General features: G+C 36.1%; 1 protein-coding gene across 3 annotated transcripts in view; it reads left to right on the forward strand.

The window, feature by feature from the left end:
• BMPR1A (bone morphogenetic protein receptor type 1A) overlaps window positions 1-21,195 on the forward strand; it is a 130,571-nt gene that overhangs the window by 17,523 nt on the left and 91,853 nt on the right. The window contains exon 2 of one of the 3 annotated variants that reach the window (XM_012788028.3): window positions 19,241-19,296. The exons of 1 other annotated variant lie outside the window; for it this stretch is intronic. The gene's annotated coding sequence lies outside the window, so the exon portion shown is untranslated. Of the gene's footprint in view, window positions 1-16,410; window positions 19,297-21,195 lie in introns of those variants that run through there. One more of the 3 variants, XM_020280422.2, reaches the window with a different exon arrangement.

Genomic DNA, 21,195 nt, shown 5'->3' on the forward strand with positions numbered 1-21,195 from the left:
GTATCCTAAATAAACTGAGCATATATTCATGTCATTAATTATGATGTGTACATTGTTGTACAATGTGTATTTAATTCATCTTTAAATGAATTGTTCCCATTTACTAGGAATTATAAAAATCCTGTTTTAAAAATAGCAGATCACTTTCTTGAATTAAATTTAAGTTTCCTATTTATATCTTTAGCACTGAATCTTTTTATTAAATTTACACATCAAGGGATATTCAAGGGATAACATAAAAGGTGTGGTGCTGTTGTAAATCTGTCATTGCTTTCCTCTTTGTCAGTATTTAAGGATAGTCTTGGACCATGGGCCAAGCCTGAATTGTCAAAAAAAGTGGAAAAGCTTGATAACCCAGTAGCTGGTGAAAAAACTGTCAAAGATACACTCCTTTAGAGGACCAGATGTTTTTTAAGACTTTGAAAAGAATGGATTATTCTTACATAGATTTTCAAAGGAAAGGAAAAAAATACAAAAGAGAAGGTGCTCTTTGAAGCTACCCATAGTCCTACTATTAATAACAAAATCAGACAAGGATAGCACAAAAAAGAAAAACATAGGCTATTCTCAACTTACCACCTACTTGTAAAATCTAAAGTAAAATACTAGCAAATTGGATCAGTGTTTTAAAGCTATAGGATAAAGCTAGCCCAGGGATTCAAAGATGATTTGACCTTAAGAAATGTGCCATTTATAGTAAATTAATAAAGGAAGAGGAGAATATGATCATCTCAATTAGTGACAAAAAAGATATTAGATGAAATTGAGTAATCATTTCTGATTTTTTTTTTTTGAGACAGAGTCTCGCTTTGTTGCATAGGCTAGAGTGAGTGCCATGGCGTTAGCCTAGCTCACAGCAACCTCAAACTCCTGGGCTCAAGCAATCCTTCTGCCTCAGCCTCCCAAGTAGCTGGGACTACAGGCATGTGCCACCATGCCCGGCTAATTTTTTCTATATGTATTAGTTGGCCAATTAATTTCTTTCTATTTATAGTAGAGACAGGGTTTCGCTCTTGCTCAGGCTGGTTTCAAACTCCTGACCTCGAGCAATCCGCCTGCCTTGGCCTCCCAGAGAGCTAGGATTACAGGCGTGAGCCACCGCGCCCGGCCATCATTTCTGATTGAGTAACCATTTCTGATAAACTAGGTTTAAGAAAAGAAGGAAAATTCCTCAACCTGATAAAGGGTAGACCTACCTAAAGCATATAGCAAACCCAACTGGTAAAATATTTTCTATTTTTCTTTTCTTTTTTTTTGAGACAGAGTCTCACTTTTGTTGCTCAGGCTAGAGTGAGTGCCTTGGCATCAGCCTAGCTCACAGCAACCTCAAACTCCTGAGCTCAAGCAATCTTCCTGCCTCAGCCTCCCGAGTAGCTGGGACTACAGGCATGTGTCACCATGCCCCGCTAATTTTTTCTATATATATTTTTAGTTAATTAATTTCTTTCTATTTTTAGTAGAGGCGGGGTCTTGCTGAGGCTGGTTTCAAACTCCTGACCTTGAGCAATCCACCCGCCTCAGCCTCTCAGAGTGCTAGGATTACAGGCATGAGCCACCACGCATGGCTGATAAAATATTTTCCATGAAAGAAAGAACAATACTAAGAACTCACTTTTAATGCTATTGTTAATGCTGGAGGCCCCAGCCAACAGAATAAGAATGAAAACAGGTATAAGTAATTTGAGGGGAAAGAAAAAATGTGTACTCTGCCTGTACTCTTTGCACAGCATGTAACCTACCTGGAAAAGCCAAGAGAATCAGTCGACAAACTAACAAATGAGTTCAGTAAGGTGGCTGTATACTGGTAGTAAACAAAGAAATCAGTAGGTTCCCTATACACTAGGGGTCCTCAAACTTTTTAAATAGGGGGCCAGTTCACTGTCCCTCAGACCGTTGGAGGGCTGGACTATAGTTTAAAAAAAACTATGAACAAATTCCTATGCACACTGCACATATCTTATTTTGAAGTAAAAAAACAAACGGGCAAAAACACCTGCATGTGGCCCGCGGGCCTTAGTTTGAGGATGCCTGCTATACACCATCATCAGTAGCTGTTCAATTTGAAAAGTACCATCAATGTTTGTTATAAGATGTGCCTATTAATCCTTGGCCTAGCGAGCAGTTTCCTGTTCCAGACACACTTTGAATAATGAGGGAAGTGCTGGAGGAGATGAGGCTTCCAATTTCCCACTTACCACAACGCAAAAGTCAAATGTTTTGATGGGCTAACACAAGGCTTATTGCTTTGTGACAGTCCCAGAGAGCAAATCCATTCACTGTGATGTCCATCTCACCCTGCTATTTAAAAAATGTCATTTTGGGGGGCAGCATTCCCTGAAAGAATGTATCACTTAGTTCCCTGGAGAGCCTTAGGCCTCACCCATAGTATCCGCAAGAGTACCCACGAGTATACTAAGGAAGATAGAAAAAGGATTCCTCTAAAAGTAATGAGGTGTTTTTTTCCCCATCATAAAAATGAACTTTATTCTTCCCCATTCTCTCTTTGCTGTCCTTCTCGCTTACTTCTTGTTGGTCTAACCACTGTTGCTGCTTTATATATCCTCAGATTTTTTGTTCAGGTACAAAAATATATATCCATTGTTTTGGGCTTTATACAGATGGTATAATGCATCCTGTATTGCAGCTTGCCTTTTTCTTGCTTAACATTTTCTCTACCTTCCTGTTTTTTTTTTCCACCTCACACTGGACCCCTTTCCTTTCTGGCTCAGTATTATTCCCTTGGCAGACCCTTTTCTCCCACTGTTTTCCCCCTCTTGGAACCTCCCATGTTCCTCTTTCTGAACATTGGATTCTTAGCTTTTTTGGGCAACCTCTGTACCCCTTCTCAGACTAATGTTTTTAAACGAGTAAAATAAAATACACAAGATTACACAAGAAACAAGAAAAATTTCTTAATTACTTTAATAGCTGTATTTCAGTTATATTGAAATATATTGAAATACAGCTATTAAAGTAATTAATAAATTTTTAGATATAATATATTCTTTTATTAACTCATTAAATTACCCAGTGGTGGGTTTTAACAACTGCCCTAATTTTTAAATAGTGATGAACGTAAATAAGACTTTGAGTTATCTGCAGCAAATAATTTGATGAGAATATCTAATTTGTTTTGGTTACAAAGTCACAGATAATACTACTGTGGGTCCTGCCTACTCTTGTAATTAAAGAAAAATTTAAAGTTCAGCTTGAGGCTTGTAAAAATAAAGATATAATTTTTTTTCCCCGTCTAAGTTCATAGATTCTGATTTTTTTTTTTAAAGACAAAGTCTTGCTCTGTTGTTCAGGCTAGAGTGCTGTGGCATCAGCCTAACTCACAGCAATCTCAGACTCCTGGGCTCAATCAGTCCTCCTGCCTCAGCCTCCTGAGTGGCTAGGACAGGCGTGTACCAGCATGCCTGGCTAATTTTTTTCTATTTTTGGTTGCCTGGCTAATTTTTTCTATTTTTGGTAGAGATGGGGTCTGTCTTGCTCATGCTGGTCTCTAACTCCTGAGCTCAAGTGATCCTTCCACCTTGGCCTCCCAGAGTGCTAGGATTACAGGTGTGAGCCACCGTACCTGGCCAGATTTTGAGTTCTGTGAGGACGTGGGGCCCTGATTAAGACCCCCGGCAACTGAAACATGGTTCATACTTGAGGACACTAATTATTTTGCAGCCCACCCAAAAGGGGGGATTTTCTCTTGCAGACCCCCTTTCCTTTGGGCCTGGAGGTAGGTTATCCTTTGCCCGCTTTGCTGCTTCCAGATCATCCTCCCTCCCACCTTCCTGAACATAAGACAGAAAACATGATTTTCAGTCTTAAGTCGTCAGATAATATACCTCTGTGCAGTTTTCCATGGAACCTTGGCTTATTACCCCCTTCTTCCCTAAATATTTTATTTTATATGGCTCACTTTCTCCAGTATTTATTCTAATTCTTGGTGATGTCAACATCCATGTGGGTGATTCTTCTGCCTTCCTGGCCTCTTAGTTTCTTGTCCTCTGGTGTCCTCCATCCTCCATCAGCCACCCATGGTCATACGCTAGGTCTGTTATAGATAATAATTTTAAAATTATAATAAATGTAACCCCCTCCATAATTTCAGTTTCAGGCATTTTGTTCTGATTGTCACTTCTCATTTTTTCATCTCACACCTTCTAGTACCAACAATTTTCTTACATCATGGGACCTAGAATCCATTGATCCTATTATCTTTTCACTGTTCCTTACCACACTGTCCCCTTATGTACTCACCCTTCTCCTTATTCAGTTTAATTTCTGTTTTCCATCATAGTTGTTCACTTGCAAATATTTTCAACACTCTTGCCCTGACTTGCTTCATTGCTTAGTTAAGAAACCCCAGTGCTGGTTAAATCCAACTATGCCTTCAAGTATATAGCACAGCATTGTTAATTTTATATATATATATATATATATATATATATATATATATATATATATATATACACACACACATACATACATACATATGTAGTCAATGCAACAGATTTCTAGAACTATGTCATCTTGCATAACTGAAACTGTATACCCACAGAACACTTACCACTGTTTCCCCTTTCTCAGCCCTTGACAACCCCCATTCTACCATTTTACTTTCTGTCTCTGAGTTTGATTACTTTAGATACCTTATATAAGTGGAATCATTGCAGTATTTGTCTTTTTATGATTGGCTTATTTCATGTAGCATGAAAGTCCTTGTGGTTCACCCATGTTGTAGCACATGTCATGATTATGTTCTGTCATTTTATATACCATGCTTTTTTTGTTTATCCATTCCTCTGTTGATGGACACTTAGGTTGATTTCATATCTTGAATAGTCCAGCAATGAAACATGAATGTGTAAATGCCTCTTTGAGATCCTGTTTTCAGTTCTTTTAGATATATACTCAGAAGTGGTATTGCTGGATCTTATATTCTACTTTTAATTTGTGGGGAAACCTCCATACTGTTTTCCATGGCAGCTGTTTCAGTTTATAGTCCCACCAACAGTGCACAGGAGTTCAAATTTCTCCATATCCTCACCAACACTTGTTATTTTCTGTTACTTTTTTCTTTCTTTTTTTAACAGTGATTATCTTAACTGCTGTGAGAGGATACCTGCTCGTGGTTTTGATGTGCATTTCCCTAACGATTAGTGATGTTGAGTATCTTTTTATATTTTGCTGGCCATTTGTGTAGAAATTCACCAGTGAAGACTTCTGGTCCTGGGCTTTTTATTGGGAGGTTTTTTATTACTGATTTAATCTCATTACTAGTTATATAGGTCTGTCCAGATTTTCTGTTTCTTCATGATTCAGTCTTGGGAGGTTGTATGTTTTTAGGAATTTATCCATTTCTTGTAGGCTATCCAAATTGCTGGTGTATAAATGTTCATAGTAGTCTCTTATAATTATTTTTATTTCTGTGGCATCAGTTGTAATGCCTTTCATTTCTGATTTTAGTTATTTGAGTCTTTGGTTTTTTTCTTAATCCAGTGAAGGGTTTGTAAATTTTATTTTATTTTATTTTATTTCTAGAAAACCAACTCTTATTTTTATTGATTCTTTTCTGTTGCTTTACTGGCCTGGTCTAATCTTTACTTCTTTCATATGCTAACTTTGGGTTTAGTTCTTTTTCTGTTTCTTGAGGTGTAATGTTAGCTTGTTGATTTAAGATCTTTCTTCTTTTTCAACATAGGCATTCACTGTTATAAACTTACCTCTTAGTACTGCTTTTGCTGTATCCCTTAAGTTTTGGAATGTTGTGTTTTTGTTTCCATTTGTCTCAAGATATTTTCTGATTTGCATTGTGATTTTTTCGTTGAGCCTTAAGTTGTTCAGAAGTGTGTTGTTTAATTTCCACATATTTGTGAATTTTCTAGTTTTCCTACTGTTGTTGATTTCTAGTTTCATTCCATTGTGGTCAGAAGTGATACTTGTATGATTTTAATCTTAAATTTTTTAAGATTGTTCTGTGGCCTAACATGTGATCTATCTTGGGGAATGTTCCATGTGTACTTTAGAAGAGTGTATATCCTGCTTGTGTTGGGTGGGGTGTTCTGTATATGTCTGTTAGTTCCAATTAGTCTATAATGTTGTTCAAGTTCTGTTTCCTTACTGATTTTGTTTCTAATTTTTCTCATCCCAGTATCTCAAATCAAATATTCACTCTAAGCACCCTGCCTAAACTATTATTGTGAAGGTCACCCATGACTCTACTTTTCTCATCTCTGAATTATTTGACCTATTAACTACCAGTATTTGATACAGGTGATTACTTATTCCCTCCTTGAAATACTTTCTTCACTTGCTTCCAGGACAGCATACCAAGAAATTCTCCATCTCAGTCTTTTTTTTTTTTTCATGGACTACCTCCAGGACTCATTCCTTATACTTCCTTTTTAGCCATACTCATCCTTTTGTTGATCTTATCTGACCTGATGACTTTGAAACCAATTATGTTTCAAATTTTACTGTGCTTCTTGATCCCCTCCTTGGAAATGTGGACTTACATTCCACTTGGATGTCTAATAGGCCATTGAAATGCCATTTTCTCTAAGAGGAACTTATTCTTCCTTCAATAACTTACTGTGTCATGCTTTGAATGGCCTTTCCTTGTCCAAGAATATTAAAAACCAAACCAAACTATGTTATTTTGCTTTAAATATCTTATTAATCTACTTATTTTTTATCTAAAGCATGAGATATAGAACTTTTTTCTCCTTTAAATCAATTGGCTAGCTAGTTTTGTCAACACTATTGAATATGCGTTTTTAATTGATTGAAATGTCATCTTTATCGTTCAGAGAATTATATCAGGGTTTAAAATAAATAAAATTACCAACTAATGTTTGCATTATGGATTTCACACTATTTTAAAACATGTGTTATTTCAATTCAGGATACAACTGTATGAAGTAGGATACTTGACAGTGGATTTAAAAAATAGATTAAATAAATTGAATATGAGTACAGAAACAGAGTCAGACTTTAAAATTAGCATTTAATAAACCAGAACAACACACTAGTAAAGAATTAATTAATGTTTAGATACTGGATTTTTGGTTTGAAAACGAATTAACTTTTACATAGTAAAAAGCAATAAGGTATATCTAACATAGAAGAAAAAGCAATAAGGTATATCTAACATAGAGGTTAACAGTGGAGTATGAAATACATGACCAACCAGGTGGAAGCTTCAATCTAAAATAAAAGACAGATTTGTAGTGTGAGTACTTGGATTAGGAGTAAAAGGCAGAAATAGTAAAATCATCACGTGTAGAAATGGTGTCTGTATTTACTCCTACGTAAAGATATGGGAAATAAAATAATCCTCAGTCACTTCTTGAACTGGAAGACATACGTATAATATAAAGAAACTATCTATCTATCCAGCTTCTTTACCTTGCCAGTTTGTTGCAAATGGTCCAGTATTGTTGGAATAGTGATGTCAAACCTTGCTGCTAATTCACACATAAGGTGAGGTGGATGTGCTTCCACTACGGCTTTCAACTTATCATTATCCACCTTGGTTGGTCGTCTCAGGTCACCCATGTGGTTCCTTTTCTTCTCTCCCTCTCTTCTCCTCTCTTCTCTTCTTTTTTTTCCTCTCCTCTCCTCCCCTCCCCTTTCCTCCCCTCCCCTCTCCCCTCCTCCCCTCCCCTCTCCTCCCCTCCCCTCTCCTCCCCTCCCCTCTCCTCCCCTCCCCTCTCCTCCCCTCCCCTCCCCTTTCTTCCCCTCCCCTCCCCTCCCCTCCCCTCCCCTCCTCTCTTCTCTTTTCGACAGAGTCTTGCTCTGTCACCTGGGCTAGAGTGCTGTGGCATCAGCCTAGCTCATAGCAACTTCAAACTGCTGGATTCAAGCCATCCTCCTGCCTCAGCCTCCTGAGTAGCTGGGACTACAGGTGTGCACTACCACACCTGGCTAATTTTTTCTGTTTTTAGTAGCAATGGCTAATTGTTTCTGTTTTTAGTAGAAACGGGGTCTTGCTCTTGCAATGGTCATGACCATTTTCAAGATTAAAATCACCAGAATGGAACTTCTCAGGCCATCCACCTATTGTATATTCGTTAGCCACATCCTTCCCAAACATTTCATTGATATTTTGAGCTGTCTGCGCTGCATTGGTTCCATGACAGAACTTACATTCAAAAATAACACAAAATTTTGACTTACCCATGGTTTCACAAAAATTGCTCTTAAAAAAAATTGAAAGATAATCACAAGCCAAAACATGTGTTTGAAAGAATGAGGATGTACCTTCACATACACAAAAAATATATCAAAGTGAAATCAGAGATACAACTGTCAAACTTAGTACTTCAGGAAATCAGATATTTCATACTTAATAATCTATAAATAAATGTAACCTATGCAATAAAATAAACCAGGTACAGGGGTGTGGACCTATAGTCCAGCCATTAGGGAGGCTAAGGCAGGAGGATTTCTTGAGCCCAGGAGTTTGAGACCAGCCTGGGTAAAATAGCAATTCTTTGTCTCAAGATAAATACCATTTAAAAAATAATTCCATTTTGTCAAATCATACATTGAATCAGATATGTTTCTTGTAAAATGGGATGGAAATGAACTTTTCTATTTGGCTAAATAATGTGGGCTGAAAACCTATAGGCTTCATTGTTTCGTCAACTTCATTCTAAGCCCTCTTTCACTTTTTTATTCATGCAATTGAAATACAAAAAATTGTTCACAAATGATACTCCATCCCCACCCCTCCCCCTATGAGTTTAGGAGGCAGTATTGTAGAGCAGTATCCAAACATCAGTCTTAGGACTGAAGTGAAAACACAGACTCCTTTAGGTACATAGTGCATGGATAGTTTCCAGTGAATCAGTTTCCAAATCATATATTTAAACTTCCACATATGCTCTTTCCTAAAATTGATATCTTCTGAACCAGTGTTTTGAGCGGTTTCCCTTTTTCCACATTCCTTTCCACCACAGCCTTTTCCATTATTAAAAAAGGATGGCATAACTCTTTCCCTCACCCTACTCTTGCCATGATGTATTTGTCCTGTCATGGAAAAACCTCAGGGATAAACAGGGTAGAAAGACAATTCCAAGACACCAAAAGAATGATAATGGAACAACTGAATATTCAATTACAAAAGAATGAAGTTGGGCCTTTACCTCACACCATATGTAAAAATTAACTCAAATTAGGATCAAAGACCTAAATGTAAGAGCTAGAACCTTAAAACTCTTAGAAGAAAACATAGGTATAAATCTTTGTCTTGGATTAGACAATGATTTCTTTAATGTGACATCAGAAGCACAAGCAAAGAGAATAAAGATAAATTGGACTTTATCAAAATTAAAAACTTGCATCAAAGGATACTATCAGCAGAATGAAAAGACAACCCACAGAATGGGAGAAACTCCTTGTAGATCATACATCGGAAAAGCAACTTGTGTCTAGAATACATGAAGAATACTTATAACTAACCTAAAAAGCCAAATGATCCAATTTAAAAATGGGCAAAGGATTTGAATAGGTATCTCTCCAAAGAAGATGTACAGGTGGCTGATAAGCTCATGAAGGTATCATTAGTCATTAGAGAAATGCAAATCAAAACCACAGTGAGAGACTACTGGACACCTACTAGGGTGTCTGTAATAAAAAAGATAGGTAATAAGTGTTGGTGAGGACATGGAGAAATGGAATCTTCATGTACACTGCTAGTGGGAATGTAAAATGGCACAGCTGCTTTGGAAAACAGACTAGCAGTTTTTCAAAAGTTAAACAGTTTATGTATTATCTAACAATTTCGTTCCTACGTATATACCCAGGAGAATTAAAAAAATCCATTCACACAAAAATTTGTATATGAAAGTTCACAGTAGCATTATTCATAGTAGCCAAGTGGTAGAAACAACTCAGCTGTCATTCAGCTAATAAGCAGGTAAACAAAACATGGTCTAGCTATTCAATGGATTATTATTCACCTATGAAAAGAAAAGTACTGACTCATGCTACAACATGGGTGAATTTTGAAAACATCATACACAGTGAAAGTCACAAAAGATCACATATTTTACCATTTTTAATGAAATGTCAAGAAAAGGCAAATAGAGAAAGTAGATGAGTAGACTGGAGACTTGGATAGTTGGGTATGACTATTGGGTTTTTTTTAGGGTGATGAAAATATTCTGGAATTAGATAGTGGTGCTGGTTATATAACTTTGTGAATATGCTGATAGCCACTGAATTGTATTCTTTAAAAGAGTGAATTTTATGGTATGTGAACTTCATCTCCAAAACCAAAACCAAACCTAAAGGCCCCTCAAAGTGGTGATTCCAAGTGTTGGTGTTAGTGTTAAGTAAGTGGCCCTGACCTTTGAGGAACAAATCCTTTAATGGTGTCAAATTTTTTTGCTTCTAACAAAACTGAAGGGTTTTTTAGTTCTAATATTAAAAGACAATTTTTTAACTGCTGAATCATTGAAAATATTTTTGATGGTAAATCGCTATGGGATTTTTTAACAGATGAACTCAGAAAAAATTTTAAAAGTTGTGTGACCCAACTGACAAAATTCGTTTCATTCCTTTTACCTGTTTATATGAATAAGATTTTTCAGTGCTTTCTTTAAAAAACACACACATACACACCCACAGAAAAGTAGAAATAAGTTTGCTGAATCATGTCTCATTTTAGTAATAATTATTCAAAGAGACACATGAACTAGTTGGAAAAAAGCCTTATCCATCTCATTAAGAGATCAATTTCTGGTAAAATTTTTACCTTTAATGTTAATTACTTATCAAATCTATAATTGCCATTTAAATCAGTTGTGTACTGCTAATAATTGTAATGGTAATTGAATTCCAAATAATTTTTAAACACTTAGAGGCTTATTTAATGGTCAAAGGATATTTTTTTAAATTCTCATTTTTCAGATATATATATATATATGACTAAATGGTTAAGACTTTCAAGCATTAAAAATTATTATATGTGGGGCAAACTTAATGGAAATATGAGTTTAAGGATGAAAAGTGATGTGAAATTTTCATTTAAAAATGTGTCATGGTAGGTGTCAGATCACAGTGGTATTTGGATTCTGTTGAACAGATTTAAGAGTGATGTTTTAGTGACTTTGCTAAGTTATATAATTGTTTTGTGCTCAGTTTTTCCATATGTAAATGATTATAATGGTACCTAAATCAAGGACTAACATATTTGTTATTATATCTAGCACAGTTCCTTGACATATATTCTTTGAACTATAGTCAGTATTCCACATTCTGTTCAATAGCTCACTGCCCTGCTTCCTTCTAATTCTAAGCCTTCTGTCACCTGTACTTAATGATCCCATTCTTTTCTAATCATTACTGCAGTCTTTTCCTTCACTACTCTGTGTCCTTTGATCATTCTGCTGATTTATACACATATACACACACACACACACACACACACACACACACACACACACAGAGTGGTGTAGACAAGAACAAAAGAAAGTTGGGTGTGAGTTTTGGAATTTCAGTTGACTTGTTAGGAGAAGAGGAAGAGAGTTAAAAAAGTATAGCATTGGGCCAAGATACCATTAAGCATTAAGATCACATTGAGTTGAATAGTGAAGGGTACCTGTATTTTATTTCATCTATACAGAGGAAAAGATTTCTCATTTTCTGATTACATATTTGCTCATTGACAGATAGTATTTTTTGTTTGTTTTGTTTTGAGACAGAGTCTCACTCGGTGCCTGGCTAGAGTGCTGTGGTGTCAGCCTAGCTCACAGCAACCTCAAACTCCTGGGCTCAAGTGATCCTCTGCCTCAGCCTCCCTAGTAGCTGGGACTACAGGCATGCGCCACCATGCCCAGCTAATTTTTTCTATATATTTTTAGTTGTCTAGCTAATTTCTTTCTATTTTTAGTAGAAATGGGGTCTCGCTCTTGCTCAGGCTGGTTTCAAACTCCTGATCTTGAGCCATCCACCTGCCTTGGCCTCCCAGAGTGCTAGGATTATAGGCGTGAGCCACCGTGCTGGGCTGACAGTTTTTTTAGTGGTTTAAGACAGTATTCACTTAATTTAAAGTACAAAACAGTCATGTCGTATGGTTAGTGTATCTATTTTCTATTGCTGCTTTAACAAATTATAAACTTAGGGTTTAAAGAGCATGAATGTATTATCTTTCAGTTCTGTAGGTCAGCATAGGTCTTGCCAGGCTAAAATCAAGGTGTCTGCAGGGCTGTGTTCCTTTCTGGAAGCTGTAGGGTCTTGATTCCTTTCCTTTTCCAGTTCTAGTGGTTGGCTACATTCCTTCACTCATGCCCCTCCTTCCTGCTCATCCTCAAAGTCAACAGGTCTCATCTTTGACCTTTTGTCGTCTCTTTCTAACCACAGCTGGGAAAGGTTCTCTGCTTTTAAGGAGTCATGTGATTAGATTGGGTCGGCTGGGATAATCCAGGATAATCTCCCCATCTCCAATTTTTACCCATCTTCACATCTGCAAAGTCCCTTTTGCCATTTAAGTATCATATTCACAGGTTCCAGGGATTAAGATGTGGATGTCTTTGCAGGGGCCATTATTCTGCTACCACGGTTGGTTTTTAGTGAGCTATGTAACTTTAAACTGTTAATTTTATCTATTTATTTTGATAAAGTTAGGGACTTCAGTTGTGGTTAGGGGTAAAACCTGGTTAGAATCTTGTTCTGCTGTGTATCAGCACTGTGATTTTAGGCAAGTTACTTAAGTCTCAGAACTTGTTTCTTTGGTAAACTAGGGACAGTAATACTTACCAGTCTGTATTGAAATAGAATTAATAATTCTGGGCTATAATCTGGAATCAGGAGGCTTTCACCAAACTCTTTGTGTCTGGCTCAAATAAGCAAATATGTGATTCACCTAACTCAGTGCTTATTGTGAGGATCCAGTTAGGTCATGAATGTAGAAGTACCTTGAAATGTATAAAAATTACATAAAATTTTGTTGGTATTTTAGAATGCATTTTAAAATTTTTGTCAATAGTGAGAAAGTTCAATACACCCTTTAATGTCCCTAGCAAATTTTTTTTTCTGGTTTCTATTGTTCTTTTCAAGATTTCCAGACTCTCTTATTTCCTTTATTAAATTAGGGTAAATGAAAAGATAATATGAGAATTATAAGTACATATCTTGCATGATTCTTTTACGCTACTAGGATTTAAAATTCAAGTTTATCTAGATTATTTTTATTCTTAACTATTTCTCTTCTGAAGAATTCTTAGGAGATAACTGTCTTTGTTGTAGAAACAAAATAAAGTCCACCTTGAATTAGTAAGACTAATTGTTCTTAAAACTTGAGCTGCATTTTTAATGTTGAGTAGCAGACATTTTAATCAAGTAGTGAAGTCTTCATTTATAATTGGCTTGTCTAAGTATGATGCAAAAATATTACTATATGTTAAGCAAAAATAATTTTTAAGAAGTGATTTGATTTGTTTTTCCCTTACGCTGTAATAGTGAATAGATCTCTTCTCCCTGAGTAGTACAAAGAATCCATTTTGAGAGGTTAAATTACTTTCTGACTGTTGCTGTGAAGGAGAGAAGGAAAGATCAAGTTACAGGTTCTTTGTTCCAGAGCCTGCTGCTGCACTTCAGATTTGGAGAGGCACTGGCAGGCTGGAGTACACTTTGCCATGATGTCTGCAGCCTGCCCCCATACGGGGGGGCAAGAGGATTAGACACTTTCCCAGCAAACCCCAAATAAGTACCATTTTTAATTTAAATATTTGTAAAAGTTGCTACTTATTTATTCTTTTAAAGGCTTTACTTTTGTGTATTTTAGGTTTTCAAGCAAGCTAAAAGATTATTTCTTTGTATATTCAGAGATATTTGTATTTTTTATTATTTTTTATTTTATTTATTTAGAGACAGAGTCTCGCTTCAAGCGATCCTCCTGCCTCAGCCTCCCAAGTAACTGGGACTACAGGCATGTGCCACCATGCCCGGCTAATTTTTTAATTGGCCATTTTTCTTTCTATTTATAGTAGAGATGGGGTCTCGCTCTTGCTCAGGCTGGTTTCCAACTCCTGACTTAGAGCAATCCACCCGCCTCTGCCTCCCAGAGTGCTAGGAGTATAGGTGTGAGCCACCACTCCTGGCCAGAGATATTTTTTTAAAAAGTTTTGAGAGGCTTTAAAGTTATATTTAATAATACAGTTAAATTTATCTCAAATTTATAATCGAGTTGAATTTAGAGAGTACTAGAGAGTATTTTGTATTGTATTTTGAGGGAAAAAATAACTTTCTTGACATAAAATGGCACGAATTGGATGTGTGTTTGAGGAGCGTGGTGATAAAAAGTCCCCAAAGCAGTTACAATATTTCTTTTGTTCTGTTTCTTTCCTCCTCATAAATAAATGAAGACTTTTAAAAAGTTTTCACATAACAACTGTCATAAAAATCCCAGTGCCATATTCTGTATGTTAATTTGACTGTTTTAGTTGTAATTTTTCCTAGTTGAGTTTTAGTTAGGATATAAACATTTTAGCCTTTGAGGAATCATTTAAACAATTTTGGTTATTAAAATTTAAATATATTACATAAATGCGTGTAACTGGTCCCTTTTCTGAGGCTTTAAGGAGCTTAAGCATTATTTGTAAACTGATTATTTGTAAACCTCTGTTTACAAAGGTTTTGTTAAACATTATCAGTCCATTAAGAAATATGGCTTTTCTTCCTCATTTCTAGGTCATTTTGAGTAATGCTCATCAATTTGCTTAATATTCTTCTGAAGAAAGTATAATTAATAGAATTATGTCATAGAAATATAGTCACATTTGTACCAATCTTTTTAGTATTTTGAGAGTTGGTGCTATATTTTCGGTGCTGTATTTTCTTAACAGAATATTGATTGTCCCAGTACACTTTTTCCAAAAGAGAAAAGGTACAGCCAGTAAAAATTTGTGGTTAGGCATTGGAACTTGATGTTCTGTTTTGTTCTATTCATACAAGTTTTATTCTCTCTAGCTCATGATTTAGTTCTATTATAATTTACTTACATATTTTTTCATAATCCTTTGATTTCATACTTGGTTTTTTGTATATGGCTCCAGTTCTCTCACTTTATCTTTGCTTCTCTTTTATGCTCTGTGACCTTCTGCTCTCTGCCTGTCCAAGCCCCAGCCTTCTTTGTAGGCTCCTGTCTGTCTTACCTCCTCCCTGAAGCCTCTTTCTTTCTTTCTTTCTTTTTTTTTTTTTTTTTTTTTTGAGACAGTCTTGCTTTGTTGTCCAGGCTAGAATGAATGCCGTGGTGTCAGCCTAGCTCACAGCAACCTCAAACTCCTGGGCTCAAGCAATCCTGCTGCCTTCAGCCTCCCGAGTAGCTGGGACTACAGGCATGTGCCACTATGCCCGGCTAATTTTTTTTTTTATATATATATATAGTTGGCCAATTAATTTATTTGTATTTATAGTAGAGACAGGGTCTCGCTCTTGCTCAGGCTGGTTTTGAACTCCTGACCTCGAGCAATCCGCCCGCCTCAGCCTACCAGAGAGCTAGGATTACAGGCGTGAGCCACCGCACCTGGCCGGTTATCTCTTTCTTTTCTGTAACTCTTTAGTGCTTAGTGCCAGGTCGTTCTGTTGTGTTTCTTGTTATGTGTTTATTCTGTGTCTCTAATTTGATTTTAAATAATGACACTAGTTACTACTACTAGTTACTGTATACAATAAAGTGTACAGTAGGTAAACAAATTTTACCATAATATTTGTAAATTTTGTAAAATTTAAAATAACCTGGTAAAGGTAAGGCGTCAGCCTACACCTGTTGTGGCAGGTTAGCCACTCGCCTTGCTTTCTGGTTCCTATCGTACATATTGGGGACCTTAAACATACTAGATGCTTAACAAATGTATGGTGATGAGATGATTTACATTTTGGTTCCTCTTAAGGATGATTTTTGGAAGGGGCAAAAGAAGCCAAGTCTGTTAGAATTTCTGATTTTTTATTCTTCAAATTGTGTGACACTGTCAGGCACCATCAGTGGCTTTTTATCTAAACTTGCATGTGTCCAAATGTGGTCCTTGTTCCAAAAAGACTGATATATGGTTTACTATAATGTCAAGAAATCTATTACTGCATGACAGAGGGAAGATGTTTGAAAGTGACTAGTGAGAATAGGGTTGGGTACTATAGGTTATTATTATTTAAAGTATTAAGGGGGCCAGGTGCAGTGGCTCATGCCTGTAATCCTAGCACTCTGGGAGGCCAAGGCAGGCAGATCGTTTGAGCTCAGGAGTTTGAGACCAGCCTGAGCAAGAGTGAGACCCTGTCTCTACTAAAAATAGAAAGAAATTAGTTGGACAACTGAAAATATATAGAAAAACTTAGCTGGGCATGGTGGCGCATGCCTGTAGTCCCAGCTACTCTGGAGGCTGAGGCAGGAGGATCGCTTGAGCCCAGGAGTTTGAGGTTGCTGTGAGCTAGGCTGACGCCACGGCACCCTAGCCTGGGCAACAGAGTGAGAGAATGTCTCAAAAAAAAAACACAAAAAAAGGAAATTATTTATATATTTAAAAATTAGATGTGGGTAAAGCTCATAGGTAAACCTCAGGAGAGATACTACATTTTTGAATTTTTCACTTAAGACTGTTCAAAACTTTGTACATTTGCAATTTTTATATAAAAATTATTGGTTGCTAGTGAGACTTGAGACACATTTTCGACACATCTCGTTATTCATTTAAAATCATGGAAGCTTTACATCATCCTTATGTAAGCATATTTTTAGACCTATTCATTTTTTGGTGCCAATTTTTTATTAGATTATGACTCACTTTGGCACTTTGCTTTTGTAGCATCCTAACCTATAACATTTTTATATCTTTGCAAAAACCAAGTAATTGGACTATTCATCACAATTTCCATACTTAAAAACTAACTTTAAGTATTTTACATGTTATCAATGAAAGTAGCATTTTAATCATTTGTCCTTTCCTTGTTATTTGATAAGTGTCATTAGTTTGTCTTTTTTATTTTTATAAGCATATAATTTGCTTTTATTATTTAAATGTTCCTTGAGCCTTAGACTTAAATCCTGGTAAGGGTTTGACTTTTCAAATACTTAGGTTTATTATTTGTATGTGTGTCTTATGGAAAAATGAATGGTTTTGAAAAGATCAAAAGTGAAGACTTAGACATAGAAATTTATTCTAGGACATATAAATTATAAATAGAGTTGTATGTTTATAAGATGTTAACAATGTAAGCCTTCAAACTTTGTAATATTTTAAAGGAACCATTTCATTGTAAGAGAGCAGTTTACCTTCCCAGTTATATTGAGATTTTGCCCAGTAATGTCTTTTTACTTAAACTCACACACCTTTGTGGAAGCCATCTAGCCACTCTGTTTTAGATCCCCTTTGTGACCCTTATTGTAATTAAAGTATAGTTTGCATGAACATTTCTTTCAGATCTGTTTCCCTTCTCAGAAAAGGTAATAAGCTCTATGTGAGTCGGGAATCAGATTTGGTTCATTGCATATTCGTTGCATAATGGCCTACCTCAGTGCCTTGCCTAGCCTATGTGCTCAGTAACTTACTTGGGCAGCATTCTATGCTTTTTTTTTAGACCTCTTTATATTAATAAAAAAGCTTCAGCTTTTGCAAAACTTTGTTTTTAGAGGCTCAAGAAAGGAACATATTAACCAAAAAGAAGAGCTGACTTCAATTTTACTTGTCTTAAAAATATTAAATAATTGACTATTAAAGTGATCTAATGATCAAGGAAGATCATTAAAACTGGAGAATTGGAGGAGTTGAAGTTAAAGTTTTAGCTGTTTTATTCAAAGGATATTGTCGTTCAAAACCTTTACTTTGCATTTTTGTTATTGTGGTTTAAGATGGTTGTAATTATTCTTGATTGATAATGCCTATCAAAAAGCAACCCTAACCAGCCATTTCTGCTGGATTCTGAATGCTGAAGAACAAAAACTGAGAACTTCATAAACTATTGCAAGTCATTTGCAAAATGAGATGATAAAATTGACTTTTACAAGATAATTTAGGATTTAATGGAAAATCAAAATGTGAAATGCTTAGTAATATGGCTGGCATACTGTAGGTACTTTATAAATGTTATAATACTTCTCTGGATTTAAGAAAACTACTTTTTTTCAAGAGTAATTGTAAATTTAAGAATGAATTTCTTACCATCAATCCTCAAAAAAAAAAAAAAAGAATTTCTTGCCCACCCCAAATCAGTATCAAAATGCAAATATGGAATATTAATTTTAAAAAGAGATGTTTAATGGCAGTTGGTTGTGGTGGTAGGTCTTTTAACTTCACTTTAAGTTTCTGACTTGCCATATTCTCTGCTTGGAGGGAAGAATTATATAAAAACAAGAAAAAGGAATAGCAGACCCACCATGATTATTTAACCTGGAAGTTGCAAATTAATGTCCTGTCAGCTGGATTTGGCCTGTAGGCTTATGTTTGGCTTATACCGTCATTTAAAAAAAAATTAGTTACTAAAAATTAAAAATTGGGAGCTTTCATAAAAAGAAAATGCAGGTTTCTGACATTTGAAAAATTGTAAGATAGGCAGCTTGGGGCCTATATTCCCAATTGCGACCATTAGTGGAGCTGAGGGTCCCCTCACCTCTGGGGCTCCCTGGTTCCTCCCAGCCTACAGTGGCTCTCAGGTGCCATCGCTCTCTGCATTTGCACTGGTTTTCACATAGTGGGGCTGAGGGGGAAGTGACAGTGCTCACCTCATGGAAAAGATACCTAAAATAGGGCCATTTGTATGTATTTTAAGAAAAACAAGAGAGCATGTGGTAATTCTTTGTGAAAATAAAGAACATTTCTATGTGTTACCTGTCAAAAGTCCTACTTCTTAGGACTTGAGAAACAATTCTAGTAAGAACTAATTAATATGATATGTGGAAAAGATATGTGATGAAAAACTTTAACTAGAATGGGAATTAAAACATCAGTTAGGGATTATTTTAAAGTAAGAATAAAATTAGTGATACTGCTATGAGGAAAAAAACTCTGAGTGTCCAGAGACAGCAAGAAAATTCATGTATTTTGAACAGCTGTAATTTGCAAATATGAGCCAATAAGGAAATATTGTTGCGTAAGTGTTGAAAATATGGGCGGGATGGTTTACAAAAATACTAAATAATTTCTGGTGAGGTTGACATTAGCTTAGAGCTAAATATCATCTGCTTAGCTTTGTTTGTTCATAATATCTATGAGAATTTTGATTGTTTCTCCTCTCTCTTCTTTAGACTTTACCTCTTCATTGGTTCATTCCTATCAGCAAACAATCCCTGGTAGAGACTTGGTAAGCAAACCAACCATTCCTTTAAGACTGTAACCCTCTTGCCACTTACTTCAGTCAGATGCTTTGGGGATGGTGTGCTTACAACACCTCCCCTCCCTCACCTTCCCTTAGTATTTAACCTGCCACATCCTTATTCTCCAGTCCACCACAATTTGCATTCCTTGGACCATTGTTGTCAGTGTCCTTGAGGGCCTGCATGGTGCCGGATTTTCTGTCTTCATCTTCAGCCTCTCAGTAGCATTACACACAGTTGGCTCCCCTGCACCAAACTGAGCTGCTGTAACTTGACTCTACAGCCTTCCACGTCTTTCCGCATAGTCCAGATGGTGGCCGAAGGACAAGCTAAGTCAGGGCTGAGGATGGGCTCTTGCTGGCTTGAGCCCTTACACTGAAACCCTTAAGCCCTGTGTAAAGTCAGTATCACAATTCAGGTCTTATATCCTACATTTTGGGCTAATTTATGAAAGAACAAAAAAGAGGATTTGTAAAGTAAAAATAGTCATGTTAAAGAATCTGAACTACCTTAGGAATGCTTCTTGCCTCTATATTGCATATACAAATGATGGTATGACTAATACATACATGAAGAAGAAACTAGGAACGTGACATGAGGTAACACATTCAAACAAACAATTATTTTCCCTTTAAAAGAGACATTTGCTTAACATAGATCATAACCAGTTGAGGTTCAAGTAATCTGAATTTTAGATAGCTGTTTTCTTTTTTTTGAGAGAGAATCTCATTCTGTTGCCCATGCCATGGCGTCAGCCTAGCTCACAGCAACCTCAAACTCTGGGCTCAAGTGATCCTTCTGCCTCAGCCTCCCGAGTAGCTGGGACTACAGACACATGCCACCATGCCCAGCTAATTTTTTCTGTATGTTTTTAGTTGTCCAGCTAATTTCTTTCTATTTTTAGTAGAGACGGGGTCTCGCTCTTGCTCAAGGTGGTCTCGAACCTGAGCTCCAATGATCCACCCACCTCGGCCTCCCAGAGTGCTAGGATTACAGGCATGAGCCACCACCCCCAGCCTGAATTATAAAGTTAAATAAAATAGGTATTTTGAAATTAGGTAATTTTTTCTATAATTTGTGAGACACAGATTTTGTAATGAAAATTTTAAAGCTTTTCCCTCAACACCTGTGTTATATTAAGATTGTGCTATATTTGAGCCTGAATTATTGGTATGAGATGTAGGAATTACTTTCAAAAGTATTTCTCGAATGTGCAGCAGAATTTATTTTGCTTCTAGCAATATCTGTGGCTGCGTGTTATAGTACAAAAAGGTACTGTACTTTCTAACATTTTGATGAAAAATTTCAAACATACAAAGAATTTAAAATAATTCTATGAACACCTATATGGATATATGTGCCTATTCATCTGTCATCCCTCTGAATTAATTAATCTATTTTACTATTTTATATATTGCAAAATATTTGCAGATATCAGTGCATTTCCCACTAAATACTTCGTCATGCACGTCATTAATTAGAATTCACTATTTGTTTACATTTTCAGAGAAGATAGAGACCCAGTTCATTATTTAAAAAGCTGCTAAGTGAAAGAAGCAAACATTTATTTCTGGCATTCTTATTCCCTGGAAAACCAAATAATAGTTGAAATTCCAAAATTACAGGGGAAGTATCTTTCTATAAAATATATCTGCATTTTCATTCCTACATATGTATCCTAGTAAAATGAAAACTTAGGTTCACACAAAAATCTGTATGTGAACACATACAGCACCCCTATTCATAATTGCCTCAAGCTGGGAACAAGCCATTCTTTTGAATGGTGAATGTTTAAAAAAACTGACACATCTCTATGTGGAATTCTGTTCAGCATCAGAAAGGAATGAACTATTGTTACATCCATCAACTTGGATGGATCAAATGCC

Source organism: Microcebus murinus, chromosome 14, assembly GCF_040939455.1.
Source record: "Microcebus murinus isolate Inina chromosome 14, M.murinus_Inina_mat1.0, whole genome shotgun sequence".
In the NCBI taxonomy this organism is placed as follows: Eukaryota; Metazoa; Chordata; class Mammalia; order Primates; family Cheirogaleidae; genus Microcebus; species Microcebus murinus.